At 37.0% G+C, this 13,976-nt stretch overlaps 1 long non-coding RNA gene across 1 annotated transcript; it reads right to left on the reverse strand.

Moving 5' to 3' along the window:
* Positions 1-339: 339 nt before the first annotated feature.
* Positions 340-11,120, reverse strand: LOC127491676 (uncharacterized). The gene is made up of 3 exons (XR_007920532.2): positions 11,042-11,120; positions 10,698-10,845; positions 340-533 (listed from the first exon to the last, which is right to left on the reverse strand). It is a non-coding gene; the product is annotated as an uncharacterized lncRNA (long non-coding RNA).
* Between the last annotated feature and the right edge of the window lie 2,856 nt (positions 11,121-13,976).

Consider the following 13,976-nt stretch of genomic DNA (forward strand, 5'->3'; position numbering starts at 1 on the left):
CTTTGTACATAATAATGGTGAGAAAAATGGGATGATCTAACAAGTCAATGTGTTTCCCAATGGTTTGGTATACAATGTGACAAAATTATAAAAATCAACTCAACAAAGCACACATATACAAATATAACAATTTTATGTATAGGTTAGTGTCAGGAAAACTAAATTCCAAAGTCAACAAAGCCTTTACAAATATCAAGTAGTGCTCTTTTTGTGGTTTATAAATGTGATAATTGGGTTTCTACCTCTTTTCATGAGATTTATATCAAATGTTATTTGGAAGTTGCCATGTTATCCATTTTATGTGAAAAATAAAAATCTGACTGATTATTCTCTTTATTATTCTCTTTTTATTTATGTAAAACTTATATATACATATATGCATGCATATTTATAATTTATATACATACATATATAAAACATAATACTTGTGTGTAGGTATATATATATGGAACAAATTTGATATATACCGTTTTAAGAGCATAATGGCACTCCCCAGCCTTCCTCCTTCTTCCTTTCTTCTTTTTCTTTTAAACCTGTGTGTGGAGAAGGAAAAGGAACAATTTCATAACACACTTCAGTGACAATCTGCTGCCTGTGAGCTGATAAGATCTTGTGAGAGGAGGCAGGTATGCGGACAACAGGTGTCAAAGCTCTCTTTTGCAGGCAAGGGAAGCTTAAATACACTACAGAAAACCTCCTGAGAAAGCCTAAGTGAGGGCCCATTAGGTCAGCGGTGACTAATGCAGAAAGGAAAACGAAAACGGGCAAAAGCCAAAGACAGTTGACACGGTAGCAAACTCTCCCATTCTTCTATGGGAAGACAGGGAAAAAATTAATGGATTTGACTGTGGGAGAACTGTTCTGTTGGACACCATGTGGGTGGTTGATAGAACAGTGTTGTAGACTGTGCATTCCAAGCCCTTCTCTTTATTATTTATCTGCCGAAAATCAGAAGGCATGTTTCAGTTGGAGTCAGCTCTGAAGAGTTTGTGGTGTGTGTGTCTTCATTTCATTTGTTTAATAGCTGCCTCCCCTAGTTTCTTGTGGATTGCCCGAGAAAGCACTGTGTGATCTTTCTTGTTCACCTCCCATCTGTGGATGTGTTGTTCTCAGCGGTGGTCTGTGAATATTTTAGTGAATTCATGGGAATTAGCCAGGTGATGGTTTGCAAACCACAGTTAGGAAATACACAGAAAGGCTTCTTGCGAGGACATAGCCTCCAATGCAGAGAACTCACTTTTCATCTGTTGCAATCTTGTCTACCAAACTTATGGAAAAAGTAAGAAAATTTTGATTAATTCGCAATTACGGGAGCCTGCACAAGCATGACATTTGACTTGAGGAGCCTGAAGGGAGCTTTCTGAATTCCTAATTTTGAAAACCAAATACATGGGGAAGAAAGACTGCCTTCCTCTAGTGGCACAGATTCAGGATGACAGTAAAGATGTAACTGCCCTCCAGAAAGACATGTCAGGATCTTTCAAGATTATTTGGACTGGATCAGGAGGATACAGTAAAGATTCACTTGCGTCCAGATTTCAGAAACAGCAGCCTCGGCAGTTGAGAAGAGGTTGCTAAATACATTCTCCTCCTTCTACTTTCTAATTTGTACCTCAGAATTACAAGGGCCATGCTAACCAGAACGTCAGCACTACTGGGGGGAAGTGTCTTTTTAAAGTGGCCAGTAGGCACTTCCAGCCCTTCCCAGTTGCCACACCTTAAGCACCTGTCTTAACCCAATAGCACATCTAACCTTCCTGGGGAAGAGTCATGTTAGGAGCGGGGTACACAGACTGCACTATGTCTTAGGAAGAAATATTCCTATAATACAGAGAAAGAAGACCCCTGGAGCACATCATAAATGGTGACTTTGTTTTGCTGAACACTCCATATTTTTGGAGTTCCCGATAACCAGACAGTGAACACTGGAGAAGCTTTCTCATGGTCCAGTGGACGAACATTGGATCACTAGATGAAACTCTGCTTGATGTCCGGCTTGTTGCAAGATGCAATTGGCCCTTCAGCCATGTGTCTGGAAAGAGGGTTCAGCTGCTGTGGACAAATGGCCAAAGAACTGGACAATTCTGAATCTCAGCGTATCTGTTCTCATTCAAAGATAAAGAAGAAAAGGTATCTCAATAAGATGCATATTGAAAAGGACATAGTATTTTTAATATTCACAGGTAGACACTGAAAATAATATATGTGTGAATCTGGATAAAATTGCACAACCTGGCCTGTCATCAAGTCTTAATGGGTTAAGCTGCCTCCTGTGACATGGGCATTTCATATGGATGGAGGTTCTTTTCCCAGCTGTTCTGCTTATGAGCCAGTTAACTGCTAATGTGCCTGGGAAAGCAGTGGAAGATGGCCCAATTACTTGTGCCCCTGTATCCAGTGGGAGATCCAAAAGTTCTGAACTCCTGGCTTTTGACTATTTCTTTTGACCATTTCTGGTCTTTGTGGCATTTCAGGAAGTGAACCAGTGGATGAAAGATCTTTCTGTCTCTCCTTTTGTCTCTGTAACTCTGTCTTACAAATGAATAAATTAATATTTTAAGAAATGCATATGGGTATGTGGAATTGCCAATGAAATCAAGTGTTAAGGAGTACCCCCTCTGCAAGAATAAAACAAATAAACCCAAAAGGTAGAATAAAATGAATGAATACAGAATAAAATGAAAAGGGAGATGGTTAAGATGAAGTTACCAGAGCCGGCGCCGTGGCTCAATAGGCTAATCCTCCACCTTGCGGCGCCGGCACACCGGGTTCTAGTCCCGGTTGGGGCGCCGGATTCTGTCCCGGTTGCCCCTCTTCCAGGCCAGCTCTCTGCTATGGCCAGGGAGTGCAGTGGAGGATGGCCCAGGTGCTTGGGCCCTGCACCCCATGGGAGACCAGGAAAAGCACCTGGCTCCTGGCTCCTGCCAGGATCAGTGCGGTGCGCCGGCTGCAGCGGCGGCCATTGGAGGGTGAACCAGCGGCAAAGGAAGACCTTTCTCTCTCTGTCTCTCTCTCTCACTGTCCACTCTGCCTGTCAAAAAAAAAAAAAAAAAAAAAAAAAAAAAAGATGAAGTTACCAGAAATACAAGAAGATTTTAACAGCAATAGCAGAATTACAATATTTATTGGTATATAGAGTAAGAAAGGCACTGAGATAATGGATTGTGAATTATGTAACAGGTAGTATCATTCTGAGAATAATTTTACAAGCTATGTAAGGAAATTTAAAATAACAATAGAGAATTAGAATTAGAATCAAGTATACATTTTCTGAGAATGAAACTAGAATAGTTATAAGATCAATCTTCAAACTTAGAAAGTTTACCCTAAATTCTGAGAGTAGATATAATAAGTCAAAAAACTAAGCAATAACGGGCAAAGAAGGTCTATAATTCAGCACAAACTTATATTATATATACTTATAATAAACTTATAATTTCACAATAAACTTATAATTCAGTCAAACTTCTGAATTTTGAAGACAAAGGAAAAGGCAATCCAACAACAATCAATACCTTCCGTGAAACAGCAACACTTACATCAACACAAAAACAATGGCTTCCATCACAAGTGTGGAGTCTGATCCAAATTTTTGCTGTATTTGTTTTTCTGCATTTTTTATTTTCTCACAATTGTCATATTTTACTTCTATAAATGATCACAGTTTGAAGCAACTGACTAAAATCAAGATATACTGTACATGCTGTATGAATTCTGAAAATTGGTTTGAGTAGATGTGATAGATTTATTTATTTTTGTATCTCAAAATATTAATGGCTATAACTGAAAGGGAAAGTGCAGTTAAATTTATTTCTTTGTATTTGTAAATGAGCATGATTTAATGAAAACACTTAATTTTGAAACAATGGAATACTTTCCTTTATGTACAATATATCTTTAAATGATTACAAATATTAATATTTTTAAAAAAAATTAGAAAAGGAAGTTACGTGTTTCAGGCTCGGGAAAGAACTTCTTAACTAAACATGATATTGAAGTAATAAACAAATGAACATATTTGGAAGCATAAAAAATTTTTTTGGCAAATAATACTCTATAGAAAATAAACGGAAAGATATTAGATATAAGAATATTTCCCAGCAAGAAGATAACAATTTAATGTTAATAACTCATAAAGAACCTCTATAAATTGATAAAAGTGACAAATAGCCCAATTACACATGTGCATAAAGGATATGACTAGTCAGCTTGTGAAAGAGCAAATCTGAATGCACAATAAATATATGAAAAATGCTTAAATTTAGCCATTATCAGGGAAATGCAATTTAAAGTGAGTATCAGACTGGCAAACATTTAAAAGAATGATTATACCTTTTTGCTGGAATGCTGTGGGGTAAAAAATTTGTTCTGTCATATATTGCTAATATAAATGTGAATTTTTGCAGGATTTTCTTAAAGAAATGCAGCAGCATTTGTTAAGATATGCTATTTGGCTGAGCAGTCTCATTGCTGAGAATATGCGCAATTTTATATTAAAATAAGCATTTTAGTGTATAAATATATTTACACAAAGATGCATTGTGACCATGGAAAAGAAGAGAAAAAAGAAGAAAAGAGTGAAATTTAATCCCTTAGAGAAAGGGTAAACAAGCTATGATAAATCCCTATTGGAAATACAAAGCTTTGAATGAGTGAGAGCGATGTCAGAGTACCTGCCGAAAGAAAGAGGCAAATGTGCGAAAGAAATGTTTTGAATTTTGTAAAATCAACTGATACGAGTACAATTCTCTATTTATGTGTTTATGCTTGCTCAACAAATTCTGGATGGAAGTATGTAATATGGGTTACACGGAAAGCCCAGAGAAGGGCGATACAAGTAAGAGGATGTGGAATAGCAAGATAAATAGTAAATTTTAAGATTCCAAGCATGCTCCAAATGCTACAGATATAAAGGTGAATCAGACCTAGTCCTCTTAAGAAATTTGTACTCAGTGAGGATAGCGATTGGTCAGTAAAGAGAGTGGATAATCACAAGGCATCTCCCAATAAAGCATAATTGTCCAGGAGAAGTGTGGACAAGAAATTTAAAAAACAACCCACAAGCAATATCTGAAAATTTGGCCATATCTTGGGAAAACTAATGAGCAAGCATTTTCTAGATAATGTGGGTCGAGGAAGGGAGAGCAGCTGGAACAAAGAGCCCAAATAAAGAAATGAGACCCCCAGGTTTCAGTGGATCAACAAGCATGTTCATTATGAGTGAAGCTAATGATTTGATAGAAAAGTTGCGATTTGTCCTGTCCCTGGCATTTCAGAATTATTAGGTATGGGAAATAATTCAGGAAAAAAAATTGTTGCCACTAAAAGCAACATAAATTTACTGAGCATTTTACCCTGAGGTTAGATGTAGATGATAATATTATTAATTTGACATGTACAGAAACATGGTTGTGGTTTGTCACAGTTTTAGCAAGGCTATTGGTCATGTCTTTCATTGTCTCTTTTAGCTTTATGCTTATTAATAAAAGGGTGCTATCTAATGAGTTGCGTCAACATGAGGGGAAGTGTCCGGTCAAATTTGACAAAGGTCTGTCATGCATTATTTCTGATTCCTCATTTTCAGTAGCAACTTAGACAAAGATGAATAAGAAACGCTTATCTAATTTACTGCTGATGAAAACCAGGAAGAGATAATATGACATGTCAGAGTCAAGATTCAAAATGATCTACTGAAAAGGTGGACTGAAATAAAGAAAATGAATTTAGCAAAAATAAATTCAAGATACTGAATTTAGTTTTAATGCAAATTACCTAAGACAGCTATGACTTATTCTAAAGAGTAAAATTGAGGATGTTTCTGAAAGAAATGGCACTACTTCAAAAACAGACTCTGCCAGGTATATCATTCCACAATGATTCTGTAGTTGCTCCCCCCCAAAATGACTCGGATAAAGAATAGAAATACAGGTAGATATGGAAGCCTTAAAAGCTGTTCGTCAGTGGGGTTGTTTCGGAAATTTGTAGATGCACATTCTTATTTTCCCAGTGGTTTTGATGCAGTGAGCATTACTGGCCAGCAGTACCAACATCCTCAAATGTACAAGCCAGATCCCAGCTCCAAAGAACAGACATCATTCATGACCTTCAAGGGTCCTAAAGAATATTATTATAAGTAAAAATTGCTTAGCAGTATCTGAGCTTAACACTTCACTTTGTGCAGTGTAAAAACTCAAGATACTTTTGCTAGGTATTAATAATGTATTGAACTTTCCAGGGATACAACTATGACATATGAAATGCCTGATTTTATATGGACATCAGAACTTTATTAGTAGCTATTTTTAGTTGCAGAAAATGTCATTGATAGCCATCTCATTCATTCCTTGAAGTTGATGCACTGATGGAGATCTTATGGCTATGTGAAATTGTCTCTTTTCTTTATTATATCTGCCCTTATAATCTTATGCAAGTGTTTACATATTGAAGTAAACATCATTTTATTATCTTTTAAAAGTATAATATTTATATTTCACTTATGACATTGATTTTTTAAAATTATTTTTGTAGCTATGGTAATTTCCTATTAATGTATTTTGAAGACAATAAAGAGAGCAATACAATATGAGTATTACATAGTATCATTCACAGAGTTGAAAAGTACTGCCATTGATATGTGTCATCTAAAAATATTTTATTATAACAGAATTCTAATAGGCCTAATGGTTTCTGATAATAATAAAAAAGAATTTAGAATATAGAACATTTAAGCAATACATCAGATTTCTGAGGATGAAGGGAGGAATTTATTGAACACATATTTGCACTAAGTTCCGTGCTTATTTATTATTCCTAATTCAGTTTCTTTCGAATGTTCACAGTAACTTTTAAGATAGATATTATTTTCCAATTTAAAAGTGTGTTGTGAATCCTGATTCAAGCTCAACTTCACTTGGCTTTGAAGCCCAGTCTGTAAAGCGTGTACAAGAGACTATTCATTGGGAAATGGCTGTCTTTTGCCACTAGAAACCTCTTCAAGAGGAGCAGGTTTCTCGGGGTCATTCCAGAGGCAATAGAGCTCAGAACAGTGGAGTTAAGCTGCAGAGAGGTAGCTTTTAGCTTAATTAAAAACAAAAGAAGAAAAATTTTGTTACAATTAGTAGCACTCAGCAGAACAGACAATTCCAGGAGTTACTGACCAAAAAAGGCAGTAACACAACAACCACCAGTATTGATGATTATGTTTCAGGATTATTAAAGAAGTGTTTTCTACATCTCAGTAAGATATATAGTCCAGAGGTTAACTCACTGTTAACACTAAGATTCAGTGACTGTTCTGTATTTAGGTCATTCTTCCACATAGAATTCCCTTCCATAATATCAAGTTCTGTGATCACAGAAACACAAGGCTGATCACGAATCAGTCATCCATATCCTCTTGTCTATACTTGGTAATGTTTTGTTTATCTGTGAACTATTTTAAATTATTTTTGGAGCAAGGTAATAGAGAACCAGGTTTTCCCAAAGGGTGCATTTCATCCTAAGACTGCACAAAGGATCAGAAGTTTTTTCAACACTGAACATTTTTTCCCTATCTGTTGGATCTTGAAATGTTTGAAGCTAGTGATACTATTTTCAGGTAATCTTTGATAATGAACCATTGCACATTTGACCTGGCTTCCTAGTTGTTGACCAACTCTCTCTGGATATCTTAGTTTTTTTTTTTTTTTTTTTTTTTTTTTTTTAAAAAAAAACATTACTTTTATGGAATGGACATCAAAATAAAACCCAACTGTGCATACTATCATTTTTTTAATTTATTCCCATCTGCATCAGTGATTGACTCCACAAATGCCTACTACAATTGGAACTAGGCCAACCCAATTCCTCCCATGTGGGTGGCAGGAACCCAGTTACTTGAGCCATCACCTGCTACCTCCCAGGGTCTGTACTGGAGGGAAGCTAGAGTCAGGAGCCAAAGCCAAGAAGTAATTCCAGACACATTGATATAGGATACAGACCTAAACCTCTAGGCTAAGCCCATTGCCTGTACCGTCTTCATGCAAAGTTCAGTGAATTCACTAGCCCTAGTGAGCATCTTGGCTTTCTTTTCAGGAAATCTAGGGATACTAAAGGGTTAAAATTCTGAGTTATAAGAAAAACAATCATACAAAATCAAGTACACATTGACTGTGGACTAGTGCAATTAAAACATCTAATGATTACTCTCATGATGAATCAGAATCATATAATCAATACCAATGAAATTCTTGCATAGATGACTTTTCCCCCAGGTAGATCAGAACATGAACTTAAAAAGGTTAGAGGTTTGTCAAGTCCTGGCGGGTCACCTGGATTCATGCCTTGTAGCTATAGTGGTAAAAGCAAGTGTGAGAAAGGCATTTTTGACAACAGAGTTAGTATCGGATTGCCACCGGGTTTCCTTGGGCACTGGTCTGGATATTTGACCTGAGACCACATTTTTCTCTGCCTTGAACCTTGTTGACATTTACTTACTTGACTATGCTTCTTGCTTCTGTAAAAAAACTTGAACATAAACATCTTCTCAGTTAAACATAGATATGGGTCATATAAAGGACTTCTGTGGGAGATTAGGCGGTAAAGATCACACATTTGGAGAAAGTGTTGTCTAATTACAGGTCAACTATTTAGGTTAAAAATCACCAGTGGCCTAAGTTCCTGACTTCTTACTGCCACCATAAAAATCAGTGGAACATGTCATAATGTTCAGGGATCAGGCTGCCGGATGACAGCATTTCTAAGTAAGTACATTTGTTTAATAATGGCATATTTGTGGAGTTAAATAATTATCCTAACCTGAATATATTCTGGGCTAAAATGAGAAGGTAGTTTTACTTTTATTTACTTATATATTTATTTATTTTTTAAATATTTTATTTATTTATTTGAGAGGTAGAGTTATAGACAGTGAGAGGGAGAGACAGACAGAAAGGTCTTCCTTCCATTGGTTCACTCCCCAAATGGCCGCTATGGCCGGCGCTGTGCCAATCTGAAGTTAGAAGCCATGAACTTCTTCCTGGTCTCCCATGCTGGTGCAGGGGCCCAAGCATAGGAAATAGTTTTAAAGGCTATTGGACCATAGGAAATAGTTTTAAAGGCTGTGTATACTTCTGGTCGTCTATTTCATTCCTGTCATTCAATGTCTAATATCTTAAATTGCTTGCCAAGGTCAGGACAATAAAGACTAATGCAGATTGACCTAAAAATGACATACGACAACCAGCCTGATTCTCTTTCCATTACTCCATATAATTATGAGACACTGGAGCGAAAAATTCACCTCTTAGGCTTTCTGTGCCTCACATCCCTAGCATGATGTCTTAAACTCGGTTAGACTGTGTTGCATCATACATATGCTGAATTGATCAGATAGTGCGTATGTTTTCCCCAGGCCTGGATCTTCTAGTGGATCATCCTCAACGCTGTTCCTTGGGTTTTTATTCCCATGAGTAAAGTTACCCTTATAGAAATGCATTGTTTAAAGCCCAACTCTGAGACGAAAATCAGGGCCTTGGAGTTCGTCTCATTATTAGGACAACATGGACTTAATTTGTCATTTAGCTAATTGAGCACAGTGAATACCGCAAGATATTCAAGCCTCATGTAAAGAAAAAGAATTATTTCTGAAAGATTTTGGATGCCAACATTCAAAGAGTAAATAGTGAACCAAATATTGAAAATGTTGGCATCTTGGTGACGTGTTCATCTAATTTATACATAAAAATGAGATGTTTCTGAGAAGAAAAGGGAGTATTAGTACCAACAAGTATAAACCATGATGCTCCAGGAAACAAGATATATTTTCAGGTTAGGCATTTGTGAATGATTGGAAGGGGAACCTCAGAGGTTCTCAGGTCTTTGAAAATATCAAAAAATTAATGTCCCAAAGACTACCCTAGAAAAGTGAGTTGTAGGTTTGAGGTCTTGCAGTGGGAGGGCAACTGACTTAAGCAATGGAAAATTTACTTAATATGCCATGTTGCCCAGAGAAGACCTTAAAGTTTTTGAGCCAAATATCTAAAATTAACAAACCAATGCAAAACACACTAAACAGCATAACACCACTTTGCTTACATCCATAAATATCAGAACAAACTATTTGAGCTTCAAACCTCCAACCTACTTGCAAATGATGTCATTATGCAGACCTAGCTTTGGCATGAAGACATAATTAGTATTCAGTCTGACAGAAAACCATTTCATTTAATTCCACTGGCTGGGATCCAACAAGCAGTATATATATGACAGCATACGAAGCAGGCACTTTGGGTAAAAGCAGGCTTGGCATTAGTATGCTGAACAGTGACCTGGAATGGGAGCAGGGACAGAGCAAGGTTGGAAAGAGCAAAGGAACAGAAGGAGCTGTCTTTTCAGTTCGGAAACCCACTGAATTTGTATTTTAGATGCAAAGAATGGGATTTATTTAATAAAGATTCCTGTACTCTGTTAGCCATATTGTTGGTCACATTTATGAACATAGTCATGATTAACTTTTAACCTGAAAAAATCACAGAAATCCTCCTAGGAATTTACCTAGGAGGGTCTGATTCTACATCTTAAATGTCTTTTAGCAATGTGACCTGAAGGCTGTATGTTGTTTCTTTAACATGCTAATTTTATCACTGTGACCTGAGTAGTTTGTTTGAGCTGAGAACCATCTGTGAAAAGCACTTAATTGGCTAAGAGATTGTAATTACCCAATGATGACGTTTGGTGCTCCAGATCTGTTCTCCACACTTTTTTTGTTTCCAGTCCATGCTTTGGGTGAATGACCTATGTAGACTCCATTAGCAGACCACCTCTCTGGTCATGTGGCTTCTAGTTGGATTTTGTGAATGAGAGGTGCTGAAAAGAGATAAAGAGGCAGGGAGGAGAGAGTCCTTGGATTCTCTGTCCCTTCTTGTTGTCCCCCTCCACTGAGTTCTTTGAGTTCTGCTATTGCAATTTGCCGCGAGCGTCTCGGGGGAAGTCTGGCCAGCAGACTCAACCCAGGGCCCGCGACGACACTTTCTCAGGCGAGAAAAGAACGAATGACGCTTACCGGTCTTCAGTAGACTTTTTATTAGAGAAAGTAGAAGTGACAGAGGTAGAAAGGAAGGAGGAAAGGAGAGAGAGCGAGCTTCCTCCTTACACCTGTGGCTTATATACAAAATGTGACCAATCAGAAGCAAGCTAGAGTCCATGCATCAGGCACACCAATCCAGTCTCTGTTCACGTGGAGGGTGCGCGTCCTTCGGCCAATCAGGTGAGGTGTCACGCAGCAGGCTGGCAGGCAGACTCACTGCGGGGGTCCTGGCGCCATCTTGTTGTTTACCGCGACCTCGATCCCTCCGCCTCCGGAGAGCCCCGCCCGTTGGAAAGCCCCCAGTCAAAACCGAAAGTAAAAACCTCTGCCTAGCAATGCCGCTGTGGACTATTCCCCGACAGCAATTGTCCCTTATCATTTTCAGGATGAAGGGTAGTCTGACGATCTTAGTCCTGGGATATTGCATTGCTATATTTTTTACCATAAGCCTTGCCCATATTTTTGAAAATGGGCCTTGATTAAACTCACCTTAATTGTTTGTCTTCTTATTCCTGCTGACTATTACCAACAACCACAGCTAATGACATTACTGAAAAGAAATCAGTCTAAAAGAAAATATAAGTAGAGAAGGCCAAAAGAACTGGATTTCATAGAAATTGAAATAGTTGAATTAGTTGGTGGGGTTATAAAGATAGAGGAATCTCAGGTGTCAGAGACAATTTATTATCCTGAAATGTAATTCATCAGTGATAGATTGTGTGCCTTTATGATTGTTATAGAAGTGAGGATAAATTTGTGTTTAATGACAGTTTATCATTTTCACTTCCATGATTATGGAGTATATGAACATAAATGAAAATAAGAGTTTTGGTTGATCAGTACGGGAATCAGGATTTCCATGATGGAATTAATATCATGCATTTGAAGTCCTGTATCACAGCATTATTATCTTTAGCTAGGATTTTAGATACTTCAACCATCACAACAGGGAGGAAAGTAAGGCACAAATATACGTTGGTGAATAGATAAGGCAAATCGTAGACCTTTTCTGACTTTTCTTGTTTTCTTGATGAAAAGGAAACGGTTGGTCATATCTACTGGGGAGGAAGGGCTAGAGTTTTGAGGAGAGATTACCTTATTAAATAATTGCTTGTGAGGAAGTGTTGAAAGGCTGCCATGAAGGATTCACTTGAAGTCAGTGGATACACTTGATTATGAGACCAGCCAACACACTTGGTTTTTCTCTGGTCAATTCCACATGTAGAGTAGTAAAAACACTTGATTTAACCAAGTCAGTGGAAGCAAGAGAGGGAGAAGTACAAAACACTTGAGGTGAATGGAAGGGATGATTATAACTTGAGCCATGGTGTCTGAACAATATAGAGGGGGAAAATAAAGAATAGTCAAATGGAGGCAAGGTATATGAATTATAGGTACTGATGGGCATTGAAGAATTATAGAAGTTGAGGCACTAGATAGAAGGAGTTGGAAATACAGGAAATGTTGAATGCAGAGGTGGGTAACTAAAAATGAGATCTGAGGAGGGTTTGTCATTTTTGGTAATGAGAAAGTATGTGATATTATCATAAAGTTATAGATGTGGCAGCATGAAAAATAAACTCATTTTTTATATTTAAGAAATGAAGAATCTAGGTTTTGGGATAGTCATCCATGTGACAACAAAGTATTAAGAATTGTCATAGGTATGGTTCTGGACAAAGTAAAAGAAGCTAAAATCTTCAAGGAGTAAGTATGAGTGACACTTCCAAGATTATAAATGATTATAACAAGGAGGTTTAGTGGTGAATTACTTTAATTGCAGGAGTTCCAAATTTTTTTGTGTGTGGTTTTGTTTTGTAGGGAGGAAGAAGGAGAATGTTTTAGAAGCATCAAAGGGTACAGAGTCCCAGTGATAGTGAGGGAGTGAAAGAGAAAACAACCACTAATTGGTAGGACTTCCAAGAAAGTTAGGTTTCAATTGAAAAGGAAGTTGAAATGGAAATACAGATGAAAAGCTGGAAAATATTTAGAAATTTGCTGATATATGAACAAGAATTTCAAAGAGGATGAGATTTCAGAGTTGGACAGAAATGGGATCCAGAGCAATGGGATTGGAGAAAGGGGTTGAAAGGTAACCTGTGATTGGTGGGCTTCATCTGGTGACTGTGAAGAAACAGGTACAATCAGGACAATATCTCTAAGTGTTTTTGTTGTCAAGACATAGGTCTGAGTTGGTGAGAAGGGAAGAGTGGGTATCCTGGCAGGAACATACAGTTATGGCTTCCAATTCACTCTTGCCAGACATGTGGAGGGTGGAAGATGAGGGAAGAGTGTTCTCATGCAGATTAATATATGTGATTATAACAAACAAGTTTTATTGTCATGAAAATGTGTTAAGAACAGTTTATAATCATCGTGATCACCATCTTGTCTATAATCATAATATATAAAGGTATTGTAATAGGCACTTACAATACATTGTATTGTTAACTTCTCATGTAGATACAAAGAACTCCATTTAAAGATTTACTGTCATTTCTTTTTAATTGAAAAGAAAAATACATACATTTATGGTGTTTAATGATGTTTTTATATATGTCTATATTATAGAATGACTAATTTTGGCTACTTAAGATCTGTATTACCTCACATACTTATGAGGGATCTTCAAAAAGTTCATGGAAGCATATTATGAAAAACGTGGCAAATTTTAAAAAATTATATACCATCAGTAAACATGTATTTTAATCTAATATCCATGAACATTTTGAGGTACCATTGTATTTTTCTAGTGAGAATACATTTTTAAAATTTTTATTTAAGTTACACAAGTTTAATATATTTCATAGATTCAGATTTAGGAATGTACTGACACTTCCCTCTCCACCCTCCATCCCACCAATGCTCCAACACTTCTCTCCCCATTCTGACTCTTAATTTTTGCAAAGCT

This window comes from Oryctolagus cuniculus, chromosome 3, assembly GCF_964237555.1.
Source record: "Oryctolagus cuniculus chromosome 3, mOryCun1.1, whole genome shotgun sequence".
Classification (NCBI taxonomy): Eukaryota; Metazoa; Chordata; class Mammalia; order Lagomorpha; family Leporidae; genus Oryctolagus; species Oryctolagus cuniculus.